Source organism: Apodemus sylvaticus, chromosome 4, assembly GCF_947179515.1.
Source record: "Apodemus sylvaticus chromosome 4, mApoSyl1.1, whole genome shotgun sequence".
NCBI lineage: Eukaryota > Metazoa > Chordata > Mammalia > Rodentia > Muridae > Apodemus > Apodemus sylvaticus.
Window position 1 is genome coordinate 167,077,272 of NC_067475.1, and position 12,107 is coordinate 167,089,378.

Below are 12,107 nucleotides of genomic sequence, written 5' to 3' on the forward strand. Positions count from 1 at the left end.
CTAATGCTGACCCAGTGCAGCTTCAATTTAGTGTAGGATAGTTAAGGCACTTCACAGCCATAGAAGAATATATTCAAGGTTTACCCCCTTTCTCCTCTTATTTTAAAACTTCATTGTGAAAAACTGAAAATTCAGGAAAATACATTTCAAAATATAGATGAAAATATTCTCATATATTTCCCTCATTGTATTGCATGTGCATGCCTTACTTCAGCATTCTTTAGCATTGTAATGCAGTTCAGTTCTGTCTTCTCTTGTAAGAAAAGTGGCACGAATTGTCTGGAGTATATTTAAGACTGAGTTCCCACTAGATAAAGCCACAGAGCTGGCCAAGGTGACCCAGTGAGTCAAAACATCTGTTGCCAGTTCTGACAACCAGAATTTGGTCCCCAGAATCTAGATGGTAAAAAGAACCATGTTCTCTAACTACCCACCATATATGTACTGTGGAATGTGTGTGTGTGTGTGTGTGTGTGTGTGTGTGTGTGTGTGTGCATGCATCTCTAATTCAGATTGAGTTTGATAAAAGGAAAATAATTTACTGATGTGTGAAAATGAGTTTACATCAACACTGCTGATCTCATCTAGATATAGATGCTCAAATCACCTGTAGATAAGGCTGGAGAGATGGCTTAGTGGGCTGATGTTGCTTGCATGTCCTGAAGACCTGAATTCCATCTTCGAAATTCACAGGATTACATAATTGAAAGGGAAAATTCTCACTCTCACAGGTTGTCCTTTGACCTCCAAACATACCACAGTACATTCATATACACACATGGAAATACAAATGTAAAAAAATAATAACAAGTTTATAACAGGCTCACTCCATAAGTTCTTTTTTCTGATGAACAGTATATATTTCTGAGGAATACAGGACATGACCTGATCTTGAGACCTGTCTGTCATTTCTATGTGTATATCCAGGAAAATAAATACATTTTAGCACACAATTTAGCTTTTTGTTACTGTAAAAAAATAGTCCTGAAAACAAATGAAAACCATGCATCTTTGGATGCATGGTTTCAGAGTTCTCAGACCTAGAATCAACTGGATCTCTAGGTGTGGTGGAATAAGGATGTCTACTTATGGCAGATAGGCAGATAAGATATGATAGGGCCCAAGAGGGATGAGCACAGAGCCATCAGGACACAGGAACCAAGGAAAAGCTGAGGACAAGATCCTTCCAGTTTCTGTCTGCATCCCTGTGCCACAGTTCTGCATACCTAAATTCCTCATGGAGAGAATTGGTTTCCCAGGAGTGCTGACACACAGGCTTGCAGGAGGGATAAGCCACAGTTAGAGACAGCAAGAACTGCTAACACCAGAGATAACCAGATGACTAGACAAGTACAAGAAAGTTACCAACAGAAACCAAAGCTTCTTGGCATCATCAGAAACCAGTTCTATGACAGCGAGCCCTGGATACTCCAGCACACCAGAAAAGCAAGACTCTGACTTAAAATCACATCTAATGATGATGATAGAGGACTTTAAGAAGGGCATAAATAACTCCCTTAAGGAAACAAAAGAGAATAAAAGGTTAAATAGCAAGAAGCACTTAAAGAAGAAACACAAAAATCCCTTAAAGAATTACAGGAAAACAGAACCATACAAGTGAAGGCATTGAGCAAAACCTTCCAGGATCTCAAAATGGAAGTAGAAACAGTAAAGAAATCACAAAGGGAGACAACCCTGGAGATAGAAAACCTAGGAAAGAGATCAGGAGTCATAGATGCAAGCATCTCAAACAGAAGAAAAGAGATAGAAGAGAAGATCTCGGGTGCAGAAGATATAATAGAAAACATTGACACAGCAGTTATATGAAATGCAAAATGCAAAAAGCTCCTAACCCAAAACATCCCGGAAATCCGGGACACAATGAGAAGACCAAACCTAAAGATAATAAGTATAGAAGAGACCTAAGATTACCAACTTAAAGTAAATATATTCAACAAAATTATAGAAGAAAACATCCCTAACCTAATGAAAGAGATGCTCATGAACATACAAGAAGCCAACAGAACTCCAAATAGATTTTGCCTGTCATTTAATAGTCAAAACACCAAATGCACAAAGAATATAAAAAGCAGTAAGGGGGAAAAAAAAGGTCAAGTAACTTACAAAGGCAAATCTATCAGATTACACCAGACTTCTCACCAGAGACTATGAAAGCTAGAAGATCCTGGGCAGACATTATACAGAACCTAAGAACACAAATGCCAGCCCAAGCTACTATACACAGCAAAACTCAATTACATTAGATGGAGAAACCAAGATATTCCATGACAATACCAAATTTACACAATATCTTTCCACAAATCCATCACTACAAAGCATAATAAATGGAAAATGCCAACACAAGGAGGGAAAATATACCCTAAAAAAAGCAAGAAAGTAGTCTTTCAGTAAACCCAATAGAAGATACCCACACAAACATAAAAATAACAGGAAGCAACAATTAATATTTCTTAATATCTCTTAACATCAATGGACTCAATTTGCCAATAAAAAGACATAGAAAAAAGACTGGATAATTAAACAGGACATGGCATTTTGCTGCATACAGGAAATGTGCGTCAGTGACAAAGACAGACACTACCTCAGAGTAAAGGGCTGAAAACAATTTTCCAAGCAAATGTTCCTGAGAAACAAGCTGGAGTAGCTATCCTAATATCAAATAAAAGAGACTTTCAACCTGTGTGTGTGTGTGTGTGTGTGTGTGTGTGTGTGTGTGTGTGTGTGTGTGTGTGCCTGTGTGTCTGTGAGTCTGTGTGTGTGCCTATGTGTGTTGTCAGTTTGGTTTGTTTTTAACATGTCCCCTACTACATGATAGACCTTGTAGTTAGAAACATTGATTTTTGTTCTTCCCCAAACAGAGCCATTTAGTTCTAAAATATCTTCAAGGAAATGTTAGCTAAACATGGTATCACAAATTACATTGTTTAGGAGTAGTTAAATGGGGATGAGATTTAAGAAATGTATACATCACCTTTTCTACTGGCTGGTTTTGGGTGGCAACTCCAGCTCGTGTCAAGTTGACACCCAAAAGAGCTCTGTGGGATGTTCTGTAGGAGCTTAGAGCATAATGTTGAGAACAGTGCAGAAGATGGAGGCCTGGATTGTGAAATTTCAGAGGGAAGATTCAAGACTCTTATTAGGCTCTTATCAGGATCATTGCTACTTTGATTGTGAAGATTCTGTGGTTCAGGTTAGGTGGGGCTGAACAATCAGCTATGGTTAATAAGATACCAAAACTACTAAAGTGAAACCTTTGCATTACTGGGACTATTGATGCTGGTTAACTGGAGCTAAGAAATTAAGAAGAGACCAGCATCACTGAGGTGAAATCTGGGAAGTGTTTTCTAAGAGCACACAGAGGCTGTGTTCTAGAGACAGCCAAGGTTGAACCTTGTGCTGTGGCTGGACTTGGTAATATGTAAGAGTTACCCAGGTGGTACCAGTTTGAAGGCATGAAGGGGTCATAAAGAGCAGCTGAATCTTGGCACTGTGAGAGGCGGAAGAAGAACATTGGTAAAAGTGCAGCTTAGTTGGAATTGATGGCCCAGGACTGAAGGGGTTATGCAAAGGAGTTGAGGCTTGGCACCAGGAAGACAGCCTATGAGAGACTATTGGTGAAGCCTACCCTGAGATGACCACCAAGAACAGCAGCAGCAATGGAGTACAGGCAGCTGGAGCCTAAAAGACAAGGTGTGTTCTACAAAGGGCAGAGCTGGAGAAGTGACCCAAGCCCTTGGAAGACCATGTGTTGGATCCAAGAAACTGGATGGTTGGAGTGTGATTTTGCTTTTGATTGTGACTGTGCCCTGATATTTTTCCCTCTTGAAGGAAGTATTTTAGTGGAGCCCACAGTTAAGAGATTTTTAATTGTAAAAAGACTTTGGATTTTAGAAGAGATTGGGTATTTTTAAGGGATTGAAATTTTAATATGTAAAAATTTGCAAAGACTCTGGGACTTTTAAAGTTATTTAAATCTTGTGGATGAATAAGAAAGTAAGGGTTGAGGCTCTATAGTGATGTGTTTGTGTGTCAAGTTAACAAGAGGTCAATTGTACAGGCAGATTTTATGTCAACTTGACACAAGCTGGAGATACCACAGAGAAAGGAGCTTCAACTGAGGAAATGCAGCCATAAGATCCAGCTGTAACACATTTTCTCAATTAGAGATCAAAGAGGGAAGGCCCATTGTGGGTGGTGCCATCCCTGGGCTGATAGTCTTGGGTTCTATAAGAAAGCTGGCTGAGCAAGTCCGGGGAAGTAAGTCAGTAAGTAACATCCCTCTATGGCCTCTGTATCAGCTCCTGCTTCCTGACCTGTGTGAGTTGTAGTCCTGACAACCTTTGTAGATTAACAGCAATATGAATGTGTAAGCTGTGTAAACCTCCTCAACTTGCCTCTTGGTCATAATGTTTGTGCAGGAATAGAAACCCTGACTAAGATAACTTTTGATATCCTCAAGAGATTGGTTTTAGCCTCCCTGTGGGTGTACCAAAGTCTGCCAATATTCTCACATACCTGGACAGAAGTTAGGGTAGTCTTTACATTTAACCATGTGCATCCTGCTATATATATTAAATTGTCAGATCTTTATAATTCCAAGAAAAATGGAAGTTCTGTGTAAATATTTGCTATACTATATAGCTTAGTTTATTTCTGGTTTGTTGAGTTCAGAGATTCAGAACCCGTAGGTACTGCATACATTCACAGTTGTGAAAGGTATTAACAATGAAGAAGGAACAGAGAGAGAAAGGGTAGATTTTAGATTCACCAAGCCTAAGGGCAGTGCTAGGATCTGCTAGTCCCTGGATGTGGCCTGCTTTGTGAAGGAAGGCACTGTACACATAGCTGTCCCCTCCAGCTGAAACTGATGGTTGAGGTTACCACCATGAAAACCTTGATAGAGTAGCTCAGTATCATGTCTTAATGCATATAACGGATAGTGTTATGTTTCCATTTTAAATATAGTTGTTTTTTTTTCCTTTTTCTCACTAATGGGATACTTGACCTACAATGAGCTAATGCCATGGCAGGTAATCAATGGATTCCCTAGTGACTGACACACTCAAGTGCTTGCTCCAGGAGCTCTGCCTTGCTGTAAATGGGTAGGCCTCCTGGCCAAGTTCTATGACAGTCTCAGAGGCCTGTCTCCCTGGGCACTGCCATACTTGTTTTATTGTGTGGAGACTGGCTTTACTCCCCAGTGGCCCAGAGCTCAACATTCAGGAAAACTAGATCATTGTTATGTGATACACCTCTACTTTAGCCTCAAGAACTCAGCCACAATTATGAATGATTTCCTTTTAAGAAATTTTGCACAAAGATTTTCTTTCCCCTCCCAATTAGCTTGCTCTAAAATCAGGGTCTTTCCTGTGTATTACTGTGAGGTTACAGTGATATGTCTTAGTCAGTAATGTATCCGTCACAGCCCCCATGAATGCCCTACATCTTGCCAAACTCCCCTGAATTAACTGAGTCTGTTCAAACAAATTTATTTAACCTCTTTAACATTTCATGTGTTCCCCTATAAAACAGGCACTTGGTATATACTTCCTAGATTTCTGATGGAAAATAAATAAATCGTGTTTTCAAAAACTATTTGTGAGTCCCTTGCAGTCATTCTTCAGTATTCAGAATGCATTTGTGACTACATGACCCTGCTCTCATATAGTTTACATTCTTGCAGGTATGCTAGGCAGAGAGCACATGTTGACGAGAGCCCAGGTGTAAGAATTTTTCTACAAAAAGAAAATCTACTAAAGAAAGCAACAAGAATGCTATATTGTGTATACTTTGATCTGTCTGAAGAGGTGACTTTTAAAAGACATCTTAAGGACATGGAAGACAACCCAGTGCAGGACAGCCAGGGTAAGGCAGCGGCATGTGCTTAAACTGACAGCAGAGGCTGTTACTTGTCCTAGGGTCAGGAGAGATCCCCGTAATAAGGTGGGTGAGCTTGTGCCAGCATGGCTGTGTCTACTCACCATGGCTGAAAGTCTGGATATGTTCAAAGCACAAGAAAGTCATAGAAGTCTTTGAAACAAAGAAACAAACAAAACAAACAAAGATCAAGTCTACATTTGAAAGGAATTACTCTGAATGGTTTATGGGGAAGTAAGAGGAACAGCAAAAACATTCCACCACTGTCAGCCATGGAATTTTGAGTTGAGTTTGGGAAACCATGGTAAGTTTTCAGACTCCATTCAAGAACGACTTGCTCCTGCAAAAATTCCTCATGACCCCATTCAAAGTCTACTGTAATTTGAATAGAGGTCTAATGAACTTTCACCAACAGACTGAAAATAACAAAAAAAGGAGAGGAAAAAAACTGATCTTACAAAACGTAATAATTGACAACTTATATCGAAGGAAAAAATTCTTTCTTTCCTTTATTTCTTTTGTTCACTTTTTCTTTCTTTCTTTCTTTCTTTTTTAAAAAAGAACCTATAATCTGGTAGCAGTGTAGGAAGAGGCAGTCTCTGAAGTCTAAGAATGGATAGCAATTGTGGGTTAAAAAATGGCCTTGTCTCATCAATAACAGCTACATTATGTTCAGTATAACTTGGTTAAGAAGATGAGGAAATTAGTATTGCTGTATTTGAAGAAGCCTTCAAACTTGGCACTGAGAGGCAAAAACTTGAATTCCTGAAATATTCTCTTTTTTAACCAAAATGCTGCTTTTCTTAATAGTACTCAATAAGAGAAATGTGGCTGTTTTAGAAGGATATTTTCAGCAACAATTCTAAATATTCTTTTCAGCCAAACAATTTAGATAACTTCTCTATAGACCAAAGGTCTTTGATTCTCTGAAGCTAGACCTAGTATTTAGTGTGTGTGTGTGTGTGTGTGTGTGTGTGTGTGTGTGTGTGTATTTATAGAAACTAGAATTAACTTTAGATTTACCTTCATGAACACAAATAATTAAGGAAGTGTCTTGCATACATGTGTGTGTATTCCACTCAAAGATTATACAAAGCATGAAATTATAGAATTTTTTGTCTTTCTTCTTTATAACTTCGTTTCCTCTATTTTCTAGAAAAAAGCTTACAGTTTTAAACCTTGAAAAAATTGAAATGCAAGAACCATTTTGCACAATGCCCTTTGTTGGCTCGAGCCCTGAGTTACTGTTTGAGTCAAAGAAGGTTAAAGTCACTTACTTTTAAGGCCAGGAGATGCAAATGAATTCTTTTTTCAACATTAACTTTCTTTTTTGTTAATCATAGAACAATATGTTCTTAACATGTTTAACAGGTCTTTTCTAAACCCTAAAGCAAAGAAAACATATATCTTTTGAGTTAAGTAACACCAGCTTTGAAAATCAGGCTAATGTGGACCTGTTCTTATCCATCAAAACCAAAATTGATCAGAAGAAAATTATATGAATTGTGGGTATAGGTTTATAGAAAATATGTTCAGTGCAGCATTGTTCATAACAAAGATATGAAACCGCAACTAAATGAAGGAATAAAAAGTTGTCTATCTAAATAAAACAGTGTTACATCAATACCATGAGAAAGACCGCTCTACAAAAATATGGATAAATCATTTTAAAATGATCATGTAATATTAAAGTGAAAGAAGGAAGATACTAAATTAAGTATTATATAATCTCAGTTAAAGATAAATAAACATTAATCCTAAATGCCTTTCCATGTGACTTGGTTTTGCTTCTCGTCTTTTGTCTTTCCTACATTTTTATAAAATTAGCAAGTATTTTTAATTAGCATAAAGGAAGAAATTTCCTAATGATCTCTCTGTCCATTGAATTTCAATAGAGTATCCTTCATGCATATGGTGGGGAAGAGGCATTATTTATTTAACCAGTTAAATGGGCAAGTTTCTAGTGGATATAACACAGTGAATTAGCCCCTCAGAGAAGGGTGGGGCCGTAAGGATCCCTGCCCTTCCCTGGTGGAATGTCAGTGGGACCCCATCTTATGAAAGAAACTGACAAAAATTAGAAAGTCATAAAAGTGGAAAGGGCCTCATGTGAAGAAGAAAGCTTCCAGTTGAAGCAGATAGAACTACTATGTTTGAAGGGATTCAGAATGGGCCCTGAGATAAGCAAATACTAATGGCAGGGCTGTGGGGGTTCATTCAAAGTTGTGTATGTGTCTGTAGGATGTGTGTGCGTATGACTGCAAAGAAATAAATGCATTTAAAAATATTTTATGGTCCACTTTGCTGAAGCTCTCTCTAAAGGCAAAATATCTGCACAGCTTATAATCACAAGTTTTATATATGTGTTTTGGAGAGCCAAGATTCTAAACAACTAGAATCTCTATTTTCTGCATGAATATAAGGTCCACGTTTATAGTTTTAAAAATATCTGAATTGCTTCATATATCTTTCCCCTACCCTCCAGGACTACCTTTTTTAAAAAAAATTATTAATTAATTAATTTATTTATTTATTTATTTATAATTTATTTATATTTCAGGTGTTATCCCCTTACCTAGTTCCCCCCTCCTAGAAACCCTCTATCCCATCCACTCCCCTGCTTCTAGGAGGGCATTCCTCTACCCACCCACCCACTCCCACCTCCCTGCCCTCCATTCTCCTACCCTGGGGCATCTATCAAACCTTCATATGGCCAAAGGCCTCTCCTCCCTTGATGCCTGACAAGGCCATCCTATCCTACATATGCAGTCAGAGCCATGTGAATACCTTGGTTGGTGGCTTAGTCCCTGGGACCTCTTGTGGTGGGGAGGGGTTCTGGTTGGTTGATATTGTTGTTCATTGGTCATGGGTTGCAAACCGCTTCAGCCCCTTCAGTCCTTTCTCTAACTCTTCCACTGGGGACCCCACAGTCAGTGCAATGGTTGACTGAGAGCATCTGACTCTGTATTTGTAAGGATCTGGCAGGGCCTTTCAGGAGACAGCTATATCAAGCTCCTTTCAGCAAGCTTTTCTCAGCATCCACAATAGTGTCAGAGTTTGGTGACTGTATCTGGAATGAAGCCCCAGGTGGGACACTCTCTAGATAGCCTTTCCCTCAGTCTCTGCTCTATCTCCATATTTGCTCCAATGAGTATTTTGTTCCAGTTTCTAAGAAGGACCAAAGCACCCACAATTTTGTTTTCCTTCTTCTTGAGCTTCACGTGATTTCTGAATTGTATCTTGGATATTAGGAACTTTTGGGCTAATATCCACTTATCAGTGAGTAAATACCATGTGTGTTCTTTTGTAATTGGGTTACCTCACTCAGGATGTTATTTTTTAGTTCCATCCATTTGCCTAAAAATTTCATGAATTCATCATTTTTAATAGTTGAATAGTACTTCAGTGTGTAATTGTAACACATTTTCTGTATCCATTCCTCTGTTGAAGGATTTCTGGGTTCATTACAGCTTCGGGATATTAAATATAAGGCTGCTATGAATGAACATGTGTCCTTGTTATATGTTGGAGAATCTTTTGGATATATGCCCAGGAGTGATATAGCTGAGTCCTCAGGTAATACAGATTCCCATGTGTTCCAGGCTCTTTCCCACTTTCTCTTCTGTTAGTATATCTGGTTTTATGTGGAGATCCTTGATCCACATGGACTTGAACTTTATAAAAGGAGGTAAGATGGGTCAATTTACATTTTTCTACAGGCTGACTTCCAGTTGAACCAGCAATATTTGTTAAAAATGCTGTCTTTTTGCCAGTGGATATTTTTAGCTCCTTTGTCAAATATCAAGTCACCATAGGTGTGTGGATTCATTTCTGGATATCCAATTATATTCCATTGATTGTCCTACCTGTATCTGTACCAATACCATACAGTTTTTATCACTATTACTCTGTAATACAGCTTGAGGTCAGGGATGGTGATTCCACCAGAAATTTTTAGTAATATTAATCCTGTCAATCGATGACCGTGGAAAATCTTTCCATCTTTTGAGATCTTCTTCAATTTCTTTCTTCAGAGACGTGAAGTTCTTGCCATAAAGATCTTTCACCTGCTTGGTTAGAGTTATACCATGGTATGTAATAATATTTGTGACTATTGTGAAGGGTGTTGATTCCCTAATTTATTTCTCAGCCTCTTTATCCTTTGAGTAGAGGAAGACTACTGATTTGTTTGAGTTAATATTATATCCAGCCACTTTGCTAAAGTTGTTTATCAGCTTTAGGAGGTCTCTGGTGGAATTTTGGGGGTAACCTAAGTATATAATCATAGCATCTGCTGATAGTGATATCTTGATTTGTTCCTTTCCAATTTGCATCTCTTTGACCTCTTTTGTTGTGTAGTTGCTCTAGCTAGAACTTCAAGTACTATATTGAATATATAGGGAGAGAGTCATCAGCCTTGTCTATTACCTGATTTTAGTGGGATTGCTTCAGGTTTCTTTCCGTTTAATTTGATGCTGGCTACCGGTTTACTTTATATTGCTTTTACTATGTTTATGTATGGCAATTGAATTCCTAATTTTTCCAAGACTTTTAACATGAAGGAATGCTGAATATTGTCAACTGTTTTTTTCAGTATCTAATGAGATGATCATGGGTTTTTTCTATGAGTTTGTTTATGTAGTGGATTACTTTGATGGATTTCCATATGTTGAACCATCCCTGAATCCCTGGGATGAAGCCTACTTGATCATAATGAATGATCGTTTTGATTTGTTCTTGGATTCGGTTAGCAAGAATTTTATTGAGTATTTTTGCATCAATATTCATAAGGGAAATTGGTCTGAAGTTCTGTTTGGTCTTTGTTAGGTTTATTATAATTGTAATTGTGGCTTCATAGAACAAGTTGGATAGTGTTCCTTCTGTTTCTATTTTGTGGAATAGTTTGAAATGTTTTGGTAGTAGGTCTTCTTTAAGGTCTGATAGAATTCTCCACTAAAACTACCTGGGCTTTTTTTTTTTTTTTTTTTTTTTTTTTTTTGGTTAGGAGACTACTAATAACTGCCTCTACTTCTTCAGGGGTTACAGAACAGTTTAGATGGTTTATCTGACCATGGTTTAACTTTGGCACCTGGTATTTATCTAGAAAAACATACATTTCATCCAGATTTTCCTATTTTGTTCAGTATAAACTTTTGTAGTAGGATCTGGTGATTTTTTTTAATTTCCACAATTTCCATTTTTATGTCTCCCATTTCATTTCTAATTTTATTAATTTGGGTACTGTCTCTGTGCCCTCTGGTTAGTCTGGCTAAGGGTTTATCTATCTTGTTCTCAAAGAACCAGCTCCTGGTTTTGATGATTCTTTCTATTGTTCTTTTTGTTTCTATTTTGTTAATTTCAGCCCTGAGTTTGATTATTGCCAGCCGCCTATTCCTCTTGGGTGTATTGCTTCTTTTTGTTCTAGAGCTTTTAGGTGTGCTCTGAGATGCTAGTGTAATCTTTCTCCAGTTTCTTTTTTGGAGGCACTTAGAGTTATGAGTTTTCCTCTTAGCACTGCTTTCATTGTGTCCCATAGGTTTTGGTATGATGTGTCTTCATTTTCATTAAATTCAATAAAGTCTTTAATTTCTTTCTTTATTTCTTCCTTGACCAAGTTGTCATTGAAGAGAGCATGTTCAGCTTCCATGTGTATATGTGTTTTCAAAAAAAAATTTTTTTTTTGAATGTAAGACCAGCTTAGACCATGGTGATCTGGTAAGGTGCATGGAATTATTTCAGTCTTCTTGTACCTGTTTAGGCCTGTTTTGTGACCAATTATATGGTCAATTTTGGAGAAAGTTCCATGGGGTGCTGAGAAGAAGGTATATTCTTTTGTTTTAAGATGAAATGTTCTATAGATAACTGTTAAATCCACTTGGTCCCTAACTTCTGCTACATTCACTGTGTCTCAGTTTAGTTTGTGATTCCCTGACCTGTACATTGATGAGAGAGGGGTGTTGAAGTCTCCCACTATTATTGTGTGAGGTGCAATGTGTGCTTTGACCTTTAGTAAAGTCTCTTTTATGAATGTGGGTACCCTTCATTTGGAGAATAGATGTTCAGAATTGAGAGTTCTTCTTCATAGATATTTCCTTTGACCAGTATGAAGTGTCCTTCCTTATCTTTTCTTATTACTTTTGGTTAAAAGTCGATTTATCTGATATTAGAATGGCTACTCCAGCTTGTTTCTTGGGACCATTTGCTTGGAA